The 8352-nt window shown below is 41.7% G+C and overlaps 1 protein-coding gene and 1 pseudogene across 1 annotated transcript in view; both read left to right on the forward strand.

The window, feature by feature from the left end:
- The window catches only part of LOC120241374 (olfactory receptor 10J3-like), a 164949-nt gene that overhangs the window by 48431 nt on the left and 108166 nt on the right, over nt 1-8352 (forward strand). The window lies entirely within an intron of this gene.
- Nucleotides 1000-1115, forward strand: LOC120241424 (annotated as a pseudogene).

An 8352-nucleotide genomic window follows, 5' to 3' on the forward strand; every position in this document is an offset into this window, starting at 1 on the left:
CATTGATCTGGATACGTGAATATAAGAAAGATGGACGTTCTTTCTCCTTGTGAGGATATTGTAAACGACCAAAGCTGGGTGAATGTTAAACCAAAAAATGATTCATGGTAATTAGAATAGGGGCAGCTTTGGTTAAACGTCCGACTTCAGCTCAGGTCATGATCTCACAGTTCCTGAATTTGAGTCCTATGTCAGGCTCTGGGCTGACAGCTCAGAGCCTGGAGCCTGCTTTGGATTCTGTGTCTGTCTGTCTTTTTCTCTCTCTCTCTGCCCCTCCCCTGTTCATTCTCTGTCTCTCTCTCTCAAAAATAAACAGTAAAAAAGTAATTAGAATGATTTTTTAAGGGAAAGGAAATAGAGTTATTAGAAGAGAGATTTGGGGTTAATGCACTGAAGGAGGAAGATTAACTCTAGGTTCACATTCATCACTCAGAAAAAAATCTTTGGACCATTTTTTGCACACTGTGGGAATTTCACATGCAGAGAGGACCTGTACACTGTAGGACCTGTGGACACCACCTTTTTTCATTTAACTGAAATTGGTATTCATATTAAATCTGTTTCATATGAGAATGAGCCAAAATGGATTATTTTAACAACGAGAAGCCATGCTTTCTTACAGATTTCTTTTTTTCTTTCTTTTTTTTTTTTTGCACTGAATTAAATGAGGTGGCAATCCAAATGCTAAAAACTAATTAATGACTGAAGAAAATAGCGAACATCTATATGATGGTATATTTTGAAGCCTTTAATTTAAATATCATCCTTATGAAGAGGCTGCAATAGTATAGAGAAAAGCTTTTACTATATTAAGTGAAAAAGCAACATGACTTTTTTTATATAAAATATTATCTCTGTAAAGTAAAAAACAAAGGGAATGTGCTTTCTCAAATGTCCAGTTAGTTGGATTTTTAAAATTCTCTCCTATATTCTTCCTTATGTATTTTGATATTTTATTTTTTCAGAATGGGCGTTTATTATTTTAGAATTGGGAAACTAGTCTATGGCCATACCACCCTGAATGCACCCGATCTCATCTGATCTCGGAAGCTAAGCGGGGTCGGGCTTGGTTAGTGCTTGGATGGGAGACCTGGGAAACTAAATACTCCTATGAAAACCTTGTGTGTAATCAGTACAATTCCTGAACATACAAAGAATCTGTTGGATGCTTGTAAAAAGAATAGCCATGGATAGATGCAAATAATCAGAAAGGATCTGGTAAATGCAGAACTGATGAAGGTACTGATGGTCTTTCTTGAAAGGATAAACTTGCAAATGATTATTACAGGGTATCCTATTCTTGGGTGTCTGCGTAGAGTTTCAGAAGGACTCCCAGAAACCCAGAAGGGTTCCCAGACCACTGATACCAGAATGTTCTTTCTTCTTCTTCAAGAGGAGAACCCACAGTAAGGCGGGTAGATGGCGATGCCATGGAGCCCTGGTTAGCAGAGCAAATATTCAGAACAACACCAACAGCAAACAAAACAGAAAACTGCTTACGTGAAAGCTGAAATTAATGCCTTCAGCAGAGGGGAGCTCTTTGCTCCTTTTCAATTAGCCTCTTTCTGTTTACATTGACACCTTTGCCACCTGGTCTTCACAGTCACCCACTTAAACCCTACTCATTAATTTCGAGGCTCAGTCCTCACTCTTCCATTTTTCTCCATGTGACCTCTCCTCAGAGAAATCCTTGACTCTCACAGCTTGAGTCTTCACCTTCTGTGGATGGCTCCCCATTTCATATTCGAAGAGGCTCTCACCTGCATATCCAACTTTCTGCTGAGTATTTCCACTTGAAGTCTTTATAATCACCTCAAAGTCAACTATGTGTTTACAACAGAACTGCTCCATATTTCATAATTTCTATGAACCTCATGCTTTTTCCACCTAGAATGATCCCCCAGAGTGATTTTGCACTCCACCCTCTTCCTCAAGCTCCTTCTTGAATCTGGGGTCAGGGCCTGGATTGTCATATTTATGTAATATGTTGTTTCCTCCATTCATGCTCTCATCATTTGGGTTCAGGTTCCAGTCATCTCATTATTAATGACATTTGGGAAACAGGGAAAATGTTCTGAATATGGTATAAGGGTCTCCGTTGAAGGCCAAGTTGTGTCTCCACTGAGATTCAGACATTTCAGGGTCAGGCCTCCAGGAATCCATTTACATAAAATACTTTGTGTGTGATAGAACTTCGGTGAAGGGATTCCTACAGGGAGGGGGGATGGGTGAAGGAGGAGGCTGGAGAGGCACATTTTGTTCTTTGGTGTGGTGTCTGGAAGTGAGGCCACAGGACAGGCTGGCTCTTTGGGGGCTGTTATGCATATACAGGTCAGCCTCTGCTGTCCGGTAACAGCGATGCAGGTTGTGGAAGTTTCTCCACTCTTGAAACTGCAGAGACTCAGTGGTCTAGGGCCTGTTGCTAAAATTCCTAGACATAATCAAAGCACATGAAGACAAAACGAAGCCATACACGAAACATGGTGCTGCTGGTGGTGGTGGTGTGTGTAGAGGGTTAGATCTTAAGGGACATGCTTTCTTCCTGAATAGGAATGGTCAATATTATGCAAATATGTGGAATTGATTTTTTTAAATTTAAATTCAAGTTAGTTAACATACAGTGTCATCTTGGCTTCAGGAGTAGAACCCAGTGCTTCATCGCTTACATACAACACCCAGTGCTCATCCCAACAAGTGCCCTCCTTAATGCCCATCACCCATCTACCCCATCCCACCACCCACTTCCCCTCCAGTAACCCTCAATTTGTTCTTGGTACTTAAGAATTTCTTATGGTTTGCCTCTCTCTCTGTTTTTATCTTATTTTTCCTTCCTTTCCCTTATGTTCATCTGTTGTGTTTCTCTAATTCCATATATGACATGTCTTTCTCTGACTGACTTATTTCACTTAGCCTAGTACCCTCTAGTTCCATCCACGTTGCTGCACATAGTGAGATTTTATTCTTTTTCATTACCAAGTAGTGTTCCATTGTATATACCACATTCACATGCACCTGGGCGTTTATAGGAACACTATCAACAATAGCCAAATTATGGGAAGGGCCCAAATGTGGAATTGATTTTTGTCAAAGGTGCCAAAGCAATTCAGTGCAGAAAGGATAATCTTTTCAAAAGAGGATGTTGTAATAACTGGATCTGTAGATGTAAAAAAAGGAAACTTAACCTAAACCCCATACCTTACACAAAATGTAAATGTATCCTACATCTGTTTGTGTACAACCTAACATCATAGAACTTTTAGGAGAAAACCTTCCTCAACTGGAGTTAGGCAGCACATTTTCAGATAGGATACACAAACACAACCATTAAAGACAAAATTGATAAATTGAACTTCAGAGTTGGAAAATCTTGCTTTGTGAAATAACTGTAATGTTGAGGAAAAGACAAGCCACAGACTTGCATAAAATATTTGCAAATAATATATCTGGCAGTAGACTTCTATCCAGAATATGTGAAGAACTCTCAACATTTAAGATCAGGACACAATCCAATTAAAAAAAGGCACAATATTTGATCAGACACTCCACCGAAAAGATATAAGGATGATAAAGACATGAAATTCTATTCAACCTTCTTAGCCATTAGATAAATATAAATTAAAATCACTGTAATACAGCTGTATACCTATTGGGATCGCAGAAATAAAAAATACTAACAATACTAACAGCTTACAAATGAGGAGCCACAGGGACTTTCATATTGGGAAAGCATGTCAGTATAGCCACTCTGGAAAACAGTTTGACGGTGTCTTATAAGGTTAAACACACATTCACCCTAGGACTGAGCAACTCCATTTCTTGTTATTGACCCAAATGAGCAACCACTAAAAACGCTGTACAAAGAGACACACTCAAAATACAATGGAGAAATCAAAATGTAATTCTAAAATATGTTCAAATAACCCACAGGAAGTCATGAGAAAAAGATACAATAGAAAACGAAGTATGTGCTTGAGCCCTGACATGTCAATAATTACTTTAAGTGGTCTAAACAGGTCCTCTGAAAACAGAGATTGGTACAGTGGATTTAATAACATGACCCAACTATATACTCTCTACAAGAATCTAAATATGATATTGGCCAGTAGAAAATAAAAGGATGGAAAATAACAAAGTAGGAGTGGCTACATTAATAGCAGATAAAGAAGACTTCAAAGAAAAGTACTAAGGATTATAGATTTTGGGAGGAAGACCACAGAGAGAAAATGCCATTCTCATTTCATCATATTTAGGGAACGTTCTCCCAATATGACTTTCCACCGTTGATGTTAATCTCGGTGACCTGGATAAGGTGGTTTTACAGGTTTCTGAAATCAGTTACTCTTTGTAACCCACCTCCCTACCATACTCTTTGAAAAGAAATCACCATATGTGGTTCACTCTTTTTGTTGTTGTTAGGTTTATTTATTGATTTTGAGAGAGAGCAGGCAAGGAGCAGAGAGAGAGGGAGAGAAAATCCCGAGCAGGCTCCACACCATCAGTGGGGCTCGAACTCACAAACTGGGAGATCATGCCCTGAGCCAAAATCAAGAGTCGGATGCTTGACCAACTGAGCCCCCCCAGGTGCCTCTACGGTTCACTTTTCATACAGTTATGCTCCACCCCTTGAGAGTAGTGTATGTATAGAAACTGTTTGGAATTCATCTCCACCCAAAAGATTGGTCTATTCTCCCCCACTTATTTCTTGTGTTTCCTGTCCTAGGATACTCATTTATGCAGGATTTCTGGATCCTTTTAATGGAGAATGGGCTGCGAAACTGAGATTTGGTTTCTATAACCCGTTACCACATAGATCATTTCTAGCCCTCGCCCCTTGCTTGTCTGTAACTTCCCACACTCACAGTGGAAAACCTGGCTTCTTCCATCTGCCATCCATTTTCTTATGGTGCAGTTCCAGTATGCCTTTATAGCACTTTGAGAATTGCTAACCCGAAGCCCTGTGGGTAACAGTTTTCCAAATTAGAAGACCGTGCTTATGTATAGGTCCTTTTGTGTTTGGTCTTCACGAAGTTCGTTCATTTTCAGAGTTATCAAGGTCAGCATTTCTCCCCTTCCCCCTTCGGAGGGGTTGTTTTGTATGTTTGTAATACACTTAGATTCTTTTGCCTCAGCCTGCATTCTATTCTGGGATCTTCGTCTTCTAAAATGATTTTTCTTTCATTTGCATACATTAAGGTTCACTCTACTGCAACATGCTATGGGCTTTGACAAATGCAGAGTGTCATATCCACCATGATAGGATCATGCAGAATAGTTTCACCCCACCCTAACCCCCCCACCCCCCATGCCTTCGTGCTTCGTCTGTTCAACCTTCTCTTTTTCAGACCCCTGGCAACCACTGATCTATGTGCAATCTCTATGGTTTTGCCTTTTACATATATGTGTGTGTAAATATGTGTGTGTGTGTGTGTGTGTGTCTGTATATGTATACACACACACAATCTTTCTGGAGGCCAGAAATTCAGTGTAATTCACCACTACACTCTCAGCAGTTAGCACCAGATCTCATCCTCTTAACTGAGGGCCAGCCTTGCTTCTGGAGTTCTAAATGTTTTTCTGACTTGTTTTTATGTTGGAGAAAAGTGGATGCCCACGTTTCCTAACATTTTAGCTGGTCCTCATGAAAATGGCTTGAATTTCTGCCAGAGACATTCTTCCTCTGGGGTCCCCATTCATTGGCGAGGGTGAGGCCTGTGTGGCCCTTCCAATGGGACACATATTCTCTCTGGAAGAAGGTTCTGGGACGAGGTCTCATTTGGGAAATCGGAGGCTCTGGGGAATTCTCTGGCACCTCACTGTCTGTACTGTGAATTGCCCTTGGGTGAGGATACACTCTGGATAAACAAAGTGCCTGCCAGCTGGTACAAACTCAGGTCCTGTTTTCACCCCTTTGTCAATTTTAGCCTTGTTTGTACAGCACAAAGCTTCACCCCTGCCTCCTTTCTAGAGTGATTCTAAGAATGCAGCCAAAAACTCTGACTGTGGAGCCAGTGAGGGAAATTTCTGTGGACATTTCCCCTGTGGGGTTGAGAAGGGCTGATGAAACCTTCTGAGTCCGTGATATCTGACTGGGAAGCTCTTCCTTTTAGACAACTGCTTGAAAAACCTGGGTGATAAAGTTTGCAGGAAGTCCAAGGTGGTAAAGTATTCTCAATGGTGCTGGTCTGGAAGCAGAGCCACTCTTGGCCCCAGGGGATGGCCCCCCCCCACACATAACAAAAGCCCATTGCTAGGTAACAGGCATTTATTTCACTGCCCTCAGGAGAGATAGAGCTTTATGTAGATCACAAAACAATATCCCAAGGCTTAGGTCTTTGTCATGAAATATTAAGCACTCTGTGTTCATTTCTCCATCCCTTTGCCTTATGGCAAGTTCTGCAGAAGCCCATCTCCCCTGCAAGTCTGAAGACTCCCTTCTCAGGGCAAGTGTATGTTGATAGGCCCCACATCTCCCACACATTCTGGCTGTAGAGAAGGCTCCACCGCGATTGTTGAATGCCAGTCAAGCCCTTTGCCTGCGTGATGTTGCTTTTAATCATTCTGTTCTTTCCTTTGTGAAATAACCAATGCCAGCGAGTAACTTCTCATTACTTTAGGCCACTGTGGATTCTAGGGAACTTTAGGTATAGTTTGATTTTTGTCATCGCTCAATCCTAGGAGGGAGACTGGTAGTTCTGGTCTGGAGGGCAGATACATGAGCTGTACAGGTTTCTGAATTGGGGGGGGGGGGGGCTTGGTAAAGTTTATTTTAAGAGAGGAGAGAGCACAAGTGGGGTGGAGCAGAGAGAGAGAGAGGGAGAAGGAGAATCCCAAGCAGGCTCCATGATGTCAGCATAGAGCCCGATGTGGGGCTCAATCTCACAAACTGTGAGATCACGACTTGAGCCAAGATCAAGAGTCAGGACTGTTGTAGGTTGACCACAAGCTCGGTTAAATACTAACATGCTATTTCTGCTTCTGTAAATCCACTAAGCAAGCTTGTGCTTCCCTGTTCTGGTTAACCACACCCTGTATGCAAAGGTTACAGAACACCTCATTACCATTCAGTGTCAGGTGGTCTGTTATGTAGTCACTACCCCAAGGTTTCTCAAATGTCTAACTGTGATTGGTCATTTCAAACCCTCTTATGACAAAGAACTTTAAAATGATAGGTTTCCACCAAAACTAATGTCTGTGTGTCATAATATAATTGGCTACCATGAAATGCTGTAAATTGTAATTGGTTAACTAAATAATGACATAGTCTGCCTTGCTGAAATCCATATAAGCTTACTGCTACCTTTGTTCGGGGTCATTCTCTGCATTTTTCTCCTTAAGATCAGGAGATCAGGTTTGGCTCAGCCATGAATAAAATCCTGCCTCGCTTCTATTCAGTGTTGGGTGATTTTTCCGACAATCACCCTGCTTCAAGGACACTTAACTGACCAAGCCACCCTGGTGTCCCTGTATTTTCTTTTGAAGGCTTTTCTGAGTAATGGACCCACCCTTGAATTCTGGTGGAAGGTGTGTCCTGGCACTGTGGTGCCCGTGTCTGAGGTCAAGCCTACTTACTGACGCAATGGCAGGCCCTTGTTCTCCTTCACGGGGTCCTCATTGGAGCCCCAGTCTCCAAATCTGTATGAGACTCTGTGATCAGCCTCTGCATCATGGTCTGATTCAGCTTCATCACACCTACATGATTATTTCTGTGTATTACCTCCAGATACTCTACCCCTATTCCCTTTTCCCTAATTTTCTTGGCTTAGATTCTAGAGATCCATACAACTTCTTACATGTCCCATTGGAGCAATGTAAGGGCAAGAAGGATACCAGCAATTCACATGGATGCCTCATATACTAAATCCTCGTTTCCCCAAATCTTGGGTGATTACCCTTGTTTAAAAGTTAAAGCCAAAATTTTTTTTAGTTCAGTAGACAAAGCCTTGATAATCTGACCCTAGCCTTCCTCTCTGGTCCTAATCTCCCTCCACCACCCCCCATTTCCCATGGAGTCGGTCCGGTAACTAATTTGTTTTTTAATCTCCTAAGCATTCCTCTTGGTTTCATCCCTGTGAATATATACTGTTCCTTCCCTTTGGGATTCATCTCCTCCAATAAATTACCCATCAAGAAATCTCCGACAAATGTTTTAAAGCCAGTTCACATTGCAGATCACCTCCTCTGAGACTTCCCTGACATCTCCAGCAGTTTCCCTCCCTCCCTTCCTCCCGCAATCTGTTGTATGCACAACCTGTTCTAAAGAATTGAAACCATACTTTTAAACGTTTGTCTCAGCCTCTAGAATCTGAGCTCCTTGAAGACATGCAGGTAGAGTCTTTCCATCAGTCTTTCCCA

Source organism: Hyaena hyaena, unplaced genomic scaffold (genome assembly GCF_003009895.1).
Source record: "Hyaena hyaena isolate Hyena2069 unplaced genomic scaffold, ASM300989v1 scaffold_281, whole genome shotgun sequence".
NCBI lineage: Eukaryota > Metazoa > Chordata > Mammalia > Carnivora > Hyaenidae > Hyaena > Hyaena hyaena.